The sequence below is a fragment of the Triticum urartu genome, chromosome 4A (assembly GCF_056163025.1).
Source record: "Triticum urartu cultivar PI428250 chromosome 4A, HENAU_Tu73, whole genome shotgun sequence".
Taxonomy (NCBI): domain Eukaryota; kingdom Viridiplantae; phylum Streptophyta; class Magnoliopsida; order Poales; family Poaceae; genus Triticum; species Triticum urartu.
In genome coordinates, this window is record NC_141876.1 from 408,076,610 (window position 1) to 408,091,100 (window position 14,491).

The following is a 14,491-nucleotide window of genomic DNA, read 5'->3' on the forward strand; positions in this document are numbered from 1 at the left end:
GGAGTCCCGGATGTGATCATGGACATGACGAGGAGTCTCAAAATGGTCGAGACATAAAGATCGATATATTGGAAGGCTATATTCGGACATCGAAAGGGTTCCGGGTGATTTCGGAGAAAACCGGAGTACCGGGGGGTTACCGGAACCCCCCGGGGAGTCAATGGGCCTTATTGGGCCCTAGTGGGAGAGAAGAGGAGGCACCCAGGTGGAGCCCCCCCCCCCGAATCCCAATCCGAATTGGATGGGGGGGCCCCCTTTCCTTTCTCCTTCTCCCTCTTCCTTCTTTTCCTAGTGGGACTAGGAAAAGGGGGGAGTCCTACTCCTACTAGGAGGAGGACTCCTCCTCCTCCCTTGGCGTGCCTAGAGGGCCGACCGGCCTCCCCCTCCCTCCTTTATATACGTGGAGAGGGGGCACCCTAGAACACATCAAAGTTGATCTTAGCCGTGTGCGGTGCCCCCCTCCACAGATTTCCACCTCGGTCATATCGTTGCAGTGCTTAGGCGAAGCCCTGCGCCGGTAGCTTCATCATCACCGTCATCACGCCGTCGTGTTGACGCAACTCTCCCTCGACCTCAGCTGGATCTAGATTTCGTGGGACGTCACCGAGCTGAACGTGTGCAGATCACAGAGGTGCCGTATCTTCGGTACTAGGATCAGTCGGATCGTGAAGACGTACGACTACATCAACCGCATTGTCATAACGCTTCCGCTTACGGTCTACGAGGGTACGTGGACAACACTCTTCCCTCTCATTGCTATGCGTCACCTAGATGGATCTTGCGTGTGTGTAGGATTTTTTTTTGAAATTACTGCGTTCCCCAACATACAGAACCGCGAGTTTCGTTCATATTCCCCTCTGTTATGGGAAAACAGTTAAGCACGAGCTACTTCTACCGGCTGTTGACCTTCCATGGAGTTAACTGCGTTTTTCATAGTTGGGTGTTGATCCCTCTTAAACACAAGACTTTTCTCTGATTGGCTTTCTAGGACCGTCTCAACACTAAGGACAACATGGTTAAGAAAACATTGGTCAGCGATCGCCCCATACACGGATTGTGATATCTGCACGGCTGTGGAATCGGTTTCATCATTTGGTACTTCATTGTGGGCCAGCACATGCATTATGGAATAGGCTATCCCTGGCCTCTTTGGCATGTCGATCACCTAATATTCTGTACTTTGTCCAGCAAGCTGCTCATCTTTTGCAGTTCAAGCGAAAGTTGTGGCCTTTGCCGCTTGTGCTATCACTCTCTGGCATGTACGGAACGACCGTATCTTCAACACCGGTTCTTGGACGGACTCTTTCATCAGATTCCATACTGCAAATATGATTCATCTTTGATGCAACAGAGCTAATAAACAACAGGACAAAGAAGATCTAAGGTTCTGGAGCAACTTGCTTGCCGCGTAGTTTTTGTTTCCTGATGTAACGCCTCTCTGCTATCCCTCTCTTCTCTTCTTTATATTGTAGGCTGCTTGTGGCCTTGCACCTCGGTGCATCCTACAAGCTTCTTGTATCTGATACTTTGTCACCCAGGCTCCATCCTGTTTTGAAATATATGGTTGGCACTGCGCCACCTTTTCTTTCCAAAAAAAGTTTTGTTCATATCAGCAGGCAGTACCCGGTTAGATGCGAGGGTTTTGACTTCCAGGATATCATTCAGGACTTTGGTGGCATGACGGGATCTCTTCCGTGTCGCTACCTTGGTCTCCCGCTTAGCTTCCGCAAGCTCAGGAGAATTGAGGTCCTCCCACTCATTGAGGGCATGGCTGGCAGGCTTAAGGGATGGAAAGTAAAGAGAATGGAGAAGATTATGCGCAACTTCCTTTGGAATGGGGATGACGAGTGTAGCGGAGCCAAATGTTTAGTAAACTGGAAGAGGGTGTGCTCCCCTAAGGATCTGGGTGGCCTCGGAATCAAAGATATTGTCTGTTTTGGTAGGGCACTACGGCTGCGATGGGCTTGGCTTGAATGGAGCCCCACCCCTAGGCCTTGGCTAGGCACTCCCATCCCTTGTGACCGCACTGATAGGTTGCTATTCTCGGCTTGCACTAACATCTCCCTGGGAAATGGGAAGAGCACACATTTCTGGCATGATCGTTGGTTGGATGGTATGGCTCCGGTCAATATTGCTCCTGGCCTGTTTGGTTTGACGCGGAGGAAAACTTTGACTGTGCAGGAGGCTTTGGACCGTGGCCGCTGGATGAAGGGCCTGGAGAGGATTTCCTCTGAGGAGCTTCTCGACCAGTTTGTCAGGCTGTGGGAGATGCTCCAACCCATTGTGCTCTCGGATATCCCAGATTCTATTCGGTGGAAGTTCTCTGCTGACGGCTGCTACTCCGCTGCCTCCGCCTACAAGGCTTAGTTCTTGGGCAGCATTGCGGAACCGCAACTACACGCTGTTTGGAAGAGCAAGGCCGAGCCGAAGATCAAATTTCACCTTTGGTTACTACTCCAAAACAAAATCTGGACAGCGGATCGGCTTGCGACGAGGGGATGGCCACACAACGAGAAGTGCACGTTCTGCGATCAGATCATCGAGTCGGCTTCTCATCTTACTTTGACTTGCCTTTTTGCCCGGGAGGTTTGGTTTTCCTTCCTGTAAAGTGACCCCAACCTCAATGACGATCAAGGGCTGGTTGAGGAAGGTCTGGAAGCTGCGCAGCAATCCAACTAGGCGCATGCAGATCACCTCGGCTGTATACGTCGCTTGGAATCTTTGGAAAGAGAGAAATAGGCAGACTTTTGAAGGGAAGAGATGCTCCCCCGAGACTGTTGCTGCTATGGCTAGAGATGAAATAGCAATGTTCAAGGAGGCTACTGTTTAGCGCCTTTATTTCCTTTTCTTTTGGTTTCAAGAGTTGTATTTTTCTTTAAGAGTGTGAGTGTAGGCTTTGGCCGCTCTGAACAATACCTGGAACCTTGGTTCCTTTCCCTCTTCTAATATGAAAAAGCAGAACTACTGCCATGTTCCTTCAAAAAAAAGTGTCGCCGGATGAGCGGCGGTGATCGACTTACCGTTTTAAATCCGGGGCCCAGATAAAGCAGCAGACCAAACGGCCAACGGCCTTCTTCCGCGAGCCCCACCACGGCGCCACAACTTCGGATTTTGGCCGCCGCCGACCCCCCACGATTTCCACCTCCGGCCTCCGCTCCCCCGTTTCAAATCCCTAAAATTCCGCCTCCCCACAGGATTCTCCTCTCCCATTCTTCACTTCGAAACCGGACTAATGCAATTTTGCAATTACTACGATTCATTGCCAGTCCAATCCCACCATCCCGACGGTTGCTAGGCTAGCGCACTCGTCTCGTGTGCTCTGCTGCTCTTCTCCGGTGGACGGCGACAACGTGGCCGCGCTCCGCATCCACCGGCCCCGTACCTCCCCGGCGGCACCTCTGCGACCTGTTTTTACTCCGGTTGCCCGGTCCGATCCTCCCGTACCCGACCGCCTCCGCAGCTGCGCTCCGCTACGGCGGCCGGCCTCCCGAAATAGGAAAAATCCTCAACCTCTCTCTCAGGTAGGTGTCGAGTCCACCATGCTTAGTACTTATTTCAATATGATTACCGAATTTCCACCACAAACGCAGCCGTGCACTGTAACTTTCCGTTGTCATTGGCTGTTCTCAATGTCTGTTTGCTGTTCAGTGGTTATTGCTTATTGAATTGATTTGTTCAATTTATACTGTTTGGTGTTGAACTGCTGCGGATCTGGTGGCATGATTACTTGTACGGATGCAGAGCGAGTGACTTGACTGGACGTTAGTATAATACTCCATGATCTCATGTCCTTGTTTTGATCCTAGCACACAGAAAAATGCAGTGTCCGGCGATTGGCGAACTACCAAATTTTTTGGACGGAAGGCTTTGCCGCCCGATTTTGATGAGCTAATATGAACCAAACCATACAGTCCAAGAAGACCGTCACTTGCAATTTTGGCTTCTAGCTTTCCTTGAACAAAATTTCGAGACCAGGTTTTATGTTCAGTTTGCCGCTAAGTTTAGTCAGTCTCAAATTTGTCAAGGCTACTTTCGGTTCTGTTATTCTCTCCCGGTTCTTGTGTATACATTTTTGTGTTTCCTTGCCCATCAAAATCTCTGCCTGGAACCTGTTTGAAGGATTTTCTAAACCAAAATTTACCAGTGGGGGGACGTTTCCATTTTTTTTAAAAAAAATTGTGATTCGTTTGCTTTCTCCTAGATTTGTGCCCATCCAGTTTTTAATACAGTTTAATTGGCAGTCATGTTGACTTATCTAATGCACCACTCAGCTTGCAAATCATTTCGAACAGCTATGATCCAAGCTTTTACTATTATCATCATCATTGCTATGTTTCGGTACAATCTATTATCTTTTTGGGCCGTAACATTGCCCCATGCAGCAGATTACTGGACATTTCAGGAGATGAGAAGGTTCTTTCCATTCCGCTCGTTCACAAGCAATGCCGACAAACCAGCTCCAGCGCATGATAAAAGGAGTGAAAGCAAATTGGATGAGGGTGGGACTAATGGTGCGTCCCATTCCCCTGATACTAGGGCACTCAGGTCAAGGAGGAATGGAAATTTGAGGAGCAAGGAATCGCCCAATCCGCAGCTCAGGAGATGCCTGTCGTTCGCATCCTCGGCAATTGATCGTTCCTTGGATGAAAGGGCAATGAGATTTTCAGGCGATATCCCATGGTTTAATAGTTCTGACGTGCCTCGTCATGTTTCTGATATTGAGTAAGTGGGTCGAACTGCACCAACATCAATTGCCACTCCCTATTCGCAAACAATTTGGAAACGCCATCGATCAAATGCTAGCAATATAATTATAAGTGGTATAATGTTGTACTTCCAATTCAATGTAATCAAAAGCAAATTGAAATCTGATAGTATAGGAGTAGATGCTAGCGGCTGTGTGTCATAAGTTGTACTGTAGCAAAGTTTAGGTTCAATTGGAAGTTCATCTTTAACACACCAAACGATTGCTCATGTGAACCACTAACATGCCCCTCTTGAGATTTTTTTTTCAAGAAACGTCTTGAGAATTTTCTCTACAGAAATACCACAGTTAGCATTGTCATAATCTGCAGCCACCAGCTCATTCTTTGAATTAAATTCCCGTTGGACATACCATAACATTGTTGTAGACGATCTCTGTTACTTATAGCCATGACATAATTGTGCGCGTTATACTTGAATAAAACCTGAATGTTATTCTTTGGAGCATGTTTTGTAGAAAATGTTAATGATAGAGGTTACTGTCTGCAGGTGCTACACATGGTCACCAGAAAGACATCCTAATGTAGAGGAATGCATGATAAAGGTTCCAAAAGCACATGGCGTACAGGAAACTGATTCACCACGTTCAAGATGCTACTCATGCTCATCAACAGGACACTCTCCTCTTAGCTCTCCTGTTGCATTGAAATGCAGACCTGCCAGGTTGACCAATTTACTGGACAAAAATGGAGTGGTAGATCTGTACATTGATGGGGAGCAAGAAGCAAACATATTAAATGAGAAACATAAGCAGAAATTCCCCGTCAGAACTGCAGCTCCTCATTCGGGATGTGGAAGACCACCTCGACCTCATTCTACAGCTCCATCTTCACCAAAATCTTGCAAAGAAATATATGAGAACTACTCAAACATAGACAAGACTTTGCAAGATTTGGAGGATGGAACTTTACCCCTAACCTACCACCATCAACTTGCTCAGGAAGAGGCAATGGGCACCTTGAAGGTGGGATCTATGTGTCATTCAGATGGAAATGACACTAGTCTATTTGAAGGATCTTCTGATAATTTTTCTCACTCAGAGGAGTGCAAATCACATAGCGTGACTACACTGGAAGATATCTACGAGGACTCACGAGATCTACAACCTCAATGCTTCTATGGATTTTCAGTGAATCCTCTTTTCGGGGCAACCTCAAGATGCTCTGCTGCCGATACTTATCATCATGATGGGTCTTGTGGTTTTCATGACAAGAACTTGGAACAAGACACTGATGATAAGTTGCTTAGAAGAACTAAAGAATTGGATGCATGCTTTATGGTTCCTTCTGAAGAAATGAGCGAGCTTAACATGCTCAGGGATAAGAGATTGAACTCAACTGACATTATGCAGCTGGTTCTCAGCTTGATTGAAGATAGAAAGCAACTGGCGCTCGAACTATCTTCACAGATTAAGGCGCGTCTTACAGAAAGGTTTGCAGCCAAAGAACAATATAACCGGTCTAGGGTAGAATTAGACTCTAGAACTAGAAGGCTGGAGAATGAGAAGACTGATGTGCAAACTACCTTGGAACGGGAGCTTGATAGAAGGTCAAATGATTGGTCAGCCAGGCTAGCAAGATTTCAAGCCGAAGAACAGAGACTACGGGATAGAGTAATGGAGCTAGCAGAGCAGAATGTGTCATTTCAGAGAGAAGTTAATTTGCTTGAATCAAATCGAGTTGAGGTTTCTAACAGGATTACAAGTTTGGAACTGCAAAACAAACAACTGAATAATGAGCTGGAGAAAGTTAAAGGTGAGCACACCAGTCTTTACAGATCCTCAGTAGAGTTGCATGATAGCTTTACAAAAGCTGCAGAAGAAAGGGACCAAATCCAAGAATGCTTAAAATCCAAGGAAGATAACAGTAGGGCACTACACAAGGTGATTGCAAGATTACAAAGGGAATCTAATGAGCAGGAGAAAACAATAAATGGGCTGAGACAAGGATTTAGTGCTGAATTAGAAAAGAGATCCGCCGGAAGTAGTGAAAGCATCACAAGGACGCAAATGGAACTTTTGAGACTTGCTGGAGTTGAGCAAAAGCTGAGAAAAGAAATTCAGTCCTGTAACCTTGAAGTAGAGTCTCTTCAGCAAGAGAACATAGGGATTTTAAATCGTCTAGAAAGTAGTGGGAATGGATTAAGTTTATCCACGCTTCGTCTTGACCTCGAACTTCACGCTAGAGTGGACAACTTGCAGATGCAAGGCTTATCATTACTTGAAGATAGTAGTTGTCTTTGTGGCAAGTTGTTGGACGTCATGAAATCCAAGAGTGAGAATATTGGCAGTATTGATGCACTAGCAGCCATTGAATACACTTTGAAGTACCAGAACATAAGACAAGGAATGGATAATTTAGCCCTTAGCCTGAGAAAAGTTAAGTCCGTGTTGGTTGAAAAGCACAACGAAGAAGACAACACAGTGGGTGTTCCTGTGAGACATGATACATTATATAGGGTATGAAATCTGCTCTGTATATTGTTGTACTTGAGTAAAGTGTATGTTGTTCAGTGGTTTATCATTTTGCATTCGAGAATAACATGAAGCTAGCAACATTCTTTTAGAACTTATATAGTAAAATTTGTGTTACCATGAAATGTGCTCAAGAAAAATATGTTAATTTATATAATACAAAATTACAAATATATTATGAAGCCAAGTTACTGAAAGAAGTACTCTATAACATTAAAATACCGAATTATATTTATGTTGGCATGGCCAGCTGAAGCTAGTAGCAGAAGCAGAAATCTAACCAAGCTTTCTTATTTTGTTTTCGGCGATGTAGGATGACTTCGAAATTAAGCTGAAAGAAGAAGCTTTACTCAACAGAGTATTGAAGGAGAAGCTATTGTCAAGGGAACTGGACATTGAACAATTGCAGGCAGATGTAGCATCTTTTGTCCGGACCCAAGATGCCATGGAAAATGAGATCCGTAGAGCTCAGGATGAATTATGTCGTGCAACCCACAAGTTCAAGCACTTTGAACTTCAGGTAACCATACATCTGCTAATGTTGTTTGTTCATAAGTTATTTGTGCAAGGTCCACGTGCATATTCAGATACCAAAAAGGATGACATGCATGTTTGCTATCCGTGGCACTATTAAGCCATTACTGAGATTTTCCATTAAAAAGCTATTACCGAGATTAAGTTGGCTCATATCTTGAGTGGCGTAGAATAACATCCAAATTCAATAGACCACAGCCCCCCCCCCCCCTCCTGCTCACCACCCCTCCTCTCTAGGAAAAAAATTATATGAGACCAGGTCTCACGGGCTAGCAGGTGAGACCCACCCTGATGGATGACATGTGGCATTCACAAATCGTAAAGCATCTAATCTCCCCCCCTCTGATTTCAAGTGAGGGGTGGGGTAGATGCTTTGTGATTTGTAAATGCCACGTGTCATCCATCAGGATGGGTCTCACATGCTAGCCCGTGAGACCCGGTCTCATATAATTCTTTTCCTCCTCTCCACCCCCTCGCCGCCGCCGAATGACACGGCCGGGCTAAGCCCGCGCAGCGGACGGCGGCGGCGGGGCTCCCCCATCCCGTGAAGGCACGGTCGGAGTGCTGGATCCTAGGCGGCGCGGCCCCAGCTTCGTGGCGGCAGATGGGCGGCCGCTGTGGCTGCGGGGGCGGCGCGGCGGTTGGGCCTGGTGACGCTCCGGTCTCCCTCATGGGAGTGGGTCAGAGTGAGTGGGCGTGGCGCTCTGTATCTCGATGCTGGCGGCTCTCCGACTTGGCCTCCTGCTCCGCTCGGTGTGGCGGCGCGGGGCCTTTGTGGTCGACGGGAGGGGTGGCCGCTGCCGGATCTGGCCAGGTGTGGTTGAATTCGGCCGGCCAGCGGTGGTTTCTTGCTACGGTCTTGTCTTCGTGTGGTGCGGTGACTATAGTGCAGCGGGGTGACCTCTTGTCCCCGGGCCTGGCGTGGCGATGTTGGACTCCGGGGCGGCGGCCCCGGGACGGTGGTTGATGTGTCGGCAGCCGTGGAGTTCGCGCGGGCGACGCGGCGGCTGCGGTGTTGTTGGTGGAGAGAGGCTCATCTCTTCTGTGGTGATTTGTGCATCTTCAACTCTCGGGTCAAGATCTCCGGGCTAAAGTCAGGATCTTGGTTGGATCAGACGGCGGTGTCATCTCCAACGTCGTTTTCCTTCCTGGGGGCGCCATCTTGGAGATCTTGATCCCTTTTGTGCTTCCTACAGGCTGGACGTGCACGACATCGCGGTCGGCAGGTGCCCGACCGGCGATGAGGTTGGTGTGGCGTTGCGACGCCTATGGCAACGACAATGGTGGTGAGAAAAGCTGAGTCGCTGCTTGTCCTTTTGATGTCGAAGGTCCGGTGCGCCAATGGGTGTGCCCATGCTGGTTTCTGGCTATGACAGAGAAGTCAGAGCTGCGGGCGGCAGGGCCGCTGCGGCAACGATGACTCCATGAGAACGGTTTTCAGCGTGCGGTGCTCTCCGGATGTTGCGCTGGACTAGGTCGGTGCGAGGCTAGCAACTTTCTTTTGTGAAGCTCATCAGCAAAATCGGAGCTGCCATGTCATCGACGCTGCGGTTGACTGTTTGGTGTTGTTGCGGCCAGGTCGTCCGCATTTGCCCCTTGGGGGTTTGTATCTAGGTTTTCGCCCGGTTTCCTCTAATTAACCGGGCAACTCTCTTCATCGTATTCAATGAAAATGGCAAATCTTTTGCCTCATTGCACAAAAAAAAGATCCAAATTCAGCTGGCGGTGGTGTAGCTATTCATAACTTTAGCAAACCCATACTTGTCATGTATTATCTCTAACGATGAATGGTAAAATGTTTTAGAGCTACACTCTGCTCTAATCCCTCTGAAGTTGGTCTCAGCTATTGCTTTATGTACATACTTCTTAACAAATCTTGTTTGTTGCTTCAGTTAATGAATGAGCAGAAAGCAAGTGCTTCTATCCTCTGGTCAAGAATGCACAAAATTCTAAAGCTGCAGCAGATCCATATTTAGAACTGCGTCCCAAATTCCCATTTATTGAGCATCTCATTATGCATGTGCATGTCACTAACATTATATTTGGTTGCAACTTGCAGGTTTTGAAGAAAGACGAGAGCATTAACCAGATGCAACAGGATTTTCAGGAATCTGCAAAGGAGTTGACCACTCTCCGGTGCACCCTTAAATCAGTAAGTGATGAAAGGGATGCCTTGTGGCAGGAAACAAAGCATTTGCGGAAAACTGTTAGCGTGCTGCAAAACGATGTTGCCTCATTAAAGCAGAAAATCAAATCGCTCGACAAAGACATACAGCTGAAGGAAGGCGAGATACTGCTGCGTGAGGGTGAGATTTCCATATTACAGGACAGCATCGATAGGCCACTCGACATCATCTGCAGTCCTCGTCAATGAAACAGTTTGACATGGAGTAAATTTGCGTAATTCACATCCTTCTGTCTGGATTCTCAAATGGCCTTTTCCTTCTGTCTATTCTTTTAGAAACATAGAAACTCGGGCTGGATTCTAAAATGGCCTTTTCCTTCTGTCTCTACTTTTAGAAACATAGAAGCTCAGGCTGGATTCTCAAATGGCTTTTTCCTCCTGTCCCTTCTTTTAGAAACATAGTTCACATCCTCTATCCCTCTTTAAACATAGTTCACTATATTAGCAGTTGGATAATGGTCTATCCTTCTTGTTTGCACTTTGACGATGCAACCTGTGTTGCTACCCTCGTTTAGTTTTGTGATACTGCACTTTGTCTAAATCTAATTGTTTGTTGAAAAGGAGTAGTCAGATCTTTTTCATATGCAGTTTTTTTTAAACAAGCAGGCTTAAAACACATAACGGTCCATTACTTGTTCATTACTGATATGTACAAAAAAAGCATGTAGATGAGTTCAATGTCAGTGAGATGATATAAGGCCCTTCCCAGTGCTCCATGATGGACAGGTGCTAAGGGTGCCACATATGCAAAAAAAATTGATGTGGCAAAGCAATTGAAGAGGAGAGAGAGTATTACAGTGACCCCAAGAAGAACCAATGCTAAGCACAAGAACCTATACAAAAAGACTACCAACCAATACATAAAGGAGTTTTGTCACTAAACAATTAAATAAAGGAGGTCTAGCTACAAAAGCTAAGCACCGGTGCATTGGAGATATTAGTTGCTAAGCATTTTAATGCACTTAGCACCTCACTTTAGTACCAATGCATTGGAAGAGGTCTAACAAACATCGCATAATTATGATCAGAGGCAAAATAAATTCACACTCTTTTAGTGTGCATGGATGTATAACCCACCATGCTGATTCAAGTCCTCATGAATGCTTGTGGCCAAGGTTAAAACCACAAATATTGCAGCTAATGATCTATCCCAGAGGGTTTGCAGCCATCATTCAAAACCATACACGACGGCATGATAGAAACTAAAGGTTTGAAGGTAGCATGATTCCACCCGCCACAGTTACATCATCAATACAAAAGTAGTAGAGCTACCCCTAAGCTTATAACACACGTGAGGGGGCACGTCCACACCTATCATGCATAGGAGTTGCACATCATTAGGATCTTGTTCGGTTAAACCCCTTCCAAGGGGATTGGAGAGGATTTGAGGTGATTGGGGATTGGGGAGAGGGGAGGGGGGGCTTGTAGACGATTGAATCCCTCTCAATCCTCTCTAAATCGAACATGTGTTTGTGGTGTGATGAACCGATGTCATTCACTAATGGATGTATTTTCTTCTGGACCTTGACATGTGTCTAAGGTTATACAACAACCATTTTTTTGATGGACAAACTCTAAAATTGTTTAACTCCCAAATGCCATATTCGGTTTTACTAACCGTCTTCACCGTTGGCTTTGTCTCGACGAGAGGTTTGATACTAGATCACATATGTGTAGATTTCGACCCAAAAAATCATCTTAAAAATTGCCACCTAGTAATTAATAAAATTGTGATGATATTGGTATTAAAATTGTCACCTAGTAACTTTCCTTATTGTGGGGTGGTAACAAATCCATCTTAAAAGTTGTCATCTAGAGGTAATGAAGTTGTCATTGTGTTGATATCAAAGTTGCCACATGGTAACTTTTTTTTAATAATTGTCTCCTCCTTTATTCATTTATAAGAATTGTTGCATCGATTACAATCATGGATACCACCGCCTCTAGGAGGGGAGAACCTAGCTAACCTAGCTAGTTCTTGAGCTACCTGATTTCCCTCTCTATTATTGTGATCATAAATAACATGATGAAAACCTAATGACATGTAGAAACAATCATCAAAGATGGCACTAGCTATTGAACAAGAGATGCCCTCTTGCAAAGCCAAAATGACCTCTGCACTATCGGATGTAATATCAATCTTGCTACAACCAACAGTTCGTGCAAGGTCCATACCAAATCTCACCATTATCACCTCTGTTGTGAAGGAATCAAAGCAGATGTCCACTTTTTCATTTGTTGCAAGTATGAACTTGCCGTTATGGTCCTGGAGGATGGCACCTAGAGTCCCTTCTAGCAAATCATAAGCGAACCCATCATCAGCATTTAACTTCATGTAACCTGCCCATGGCTTTGCCCATCCAACAGTTCGAACCTTTATCCAAAAAGGCTTTCGCCCTGCTTTATATATAAAGCAAAATCAACATCACCCGGTATAAACGCACGCCACCACCACACACGTACACCCAAGGCAGGATACATAGGCGTTGAACGCAACAACAACACCCTAGCACTACCGCCACGAAGAGATGAAGCCGCATACGACGAACTGTGGACTCCAAGACGACACCTTCAGGAAGGATATGACACTGGAGCGCTGCCACCGCCCGATCCAAGGATCGGAGTTTCCCCTGGAGCCGCACGACGGGCGGTGAGAGCCATGACGACGCCTTCAAGAAGGGAACGAGTTTCGCCGCCGCCGGTCCGTCCGAAGATAGAACAAGTTTTCACCTCGACCAACACTCGCCGCCACCGAACGCCACACCCCAGCTACCACGCCGCCCACATGGCCATGGCCACCAGGCAGCAGCAAGCCACAGGCTCTGCCCAAGAGCACCGCGCTACTGCCACCAGGGCCGCCGTCTCGGCATCCAAGACCTTGACACCACCTCACCCGAGACCCACCGCTACCCCAACCAAAGAGACGAGCGGAAAGGTCCCACCTTTCGCACCCCTGGGCGTCCCCAGCATCGAGACCCAGTAGGCCGGCCAACACTGGCATACATCGACCCGTCCTGCAGCCCCGAGTGCGAGGCGTGTTCGGTCCTGCAGCACCATGAGGGGGACGAGGTCAGTCCTACAGCCCCGAGTGCGAGACGAGTTCGAACCTTTGCCTTAGGCTTGCATGCAATAACATAATTTGCCGCCAACCCTCTTACCGCAAAATTAATTTGCGAAGCACTTAGGGTTGTTCTCCATGAGTAAGTTTCCTACACTCATACCACAAATACTACCTTGTTGTAGCCTTGTTTCTCTTAGTCTGGGCAACCCAAGGCTTGAATATCATGGTATGTCGCCTCATAAATCGACCTAGCATGCCTTTTTTATGATACCATAGACCCCTAGAAGCTTCCAAACTTCATGTGCTTTGCCACATGGTAACTTTGATACCAACATAGTGGTAACTTTGACAATAATTGAATAATACAATGATAACTTCATTTATCACGGATCCATCTACAACTAATCATCTCCCTGGTTTTTAGGGGTGGACCCTCCTCTTCCCCTAAATACCAAACCATGATTTACCACGATCGTCGGTAAATTCAATCCCGTATGAATCGTTAGCATTTCTCAAGTCAGAGTTCCTATAGCTTTTTCTCAGAGACAACTGCTTAGACAACAACGCTTCTAGGTAGTGCTAACAACAACGAAGATCTAAACCAAATATTATGCAAGTCAGTCATAACTAGGTAAACAAAAATTAAATTAGATGTGGCAGAATTACATAACGCTGAATTGCATTATACTCCCTTCATTCTTAAATATTTGTCTTTCTAGAGTTTCAAATGGACTACCACATACGGATGTATATAGACATATTTTAGAGTGTAAATTCACTCATTTAGCTTCGTATATAGTCACTTGTTGAAATCACTAGAGAGACAAATATTTAGGAACAGAGGGAGTATTTTGCAGAAGAATATTTGTCACTTTTGTTTAAGCGAGCCAAAAGCTTTTTTATTAATCAAGAAGAAGATGGTTGTCCAGTTAATTATGAAAAAGTGGACGAAAACCAATACAAACAGGGAATCCCATTGACATCACGAGACACCATGGCCACGCCCACTCTCGCCGGCTACATGACAAACACCCAGAAGACGCCCACCACCGCGCATCACACAACACAAATCTCAAGCGGACTACTCCCAAAATAAAGAAAAAAATACCTGAGCGAGAAACACATCCTTGAGACTAACATCTTGCAAGGTTGTCACATTTCCCAAGGAGACATTAATCCCCTGGTTGACATTCTTGACTTTACTCTCATTGACAAGGCGGCTCAAACCTTGGGTGATCGAAGGCATGATAAGCAGACCTTTGATCAGCTTCGAGGGGGCATGAACAGTGGCATCGTCCCCTCTGGTCAACGTGGCACCCTTTTTAACAGCCAACACATCATCAGAACCAGAAGTAGCAAGGTTGAACTCAGCAGCCACCTTGCCAATGGAGACCAACTTGGGCTCCATAAGCTTCAACTAACTCTGATGACCTCAACCGAACACAGTGGAAGTTGCCCACAACACCTTGATACC

The 14,491-nt window shown here is 46.2% G+C and overlaps 1 pseudogene across 1 annotated transcript; it reads left to right on the forward strand.

Moving 5' to 3' along the window:
- Positions 1 to 3,071: 3,071 nt before the first annotated feature.
- On the forward strand, positions 3,072 to 10,419 carry LOC125554779 (uncharacterized; annotated as a pseudogene). Its single transcript, XR_015601286.1, has 5 exons — positions 3,072 to 3,521; positions 4,386 to 4,722; positions 5,254 to 7,222; positions 7,551 to 7,757; positions 9,831 to 10,419. The product of XR_015601286.1 is annotated as an uncharacterized LOC125554779 (transcript).
- Positions 10,420 to 14,491: the final 4,072 nt, after the last annotated feature.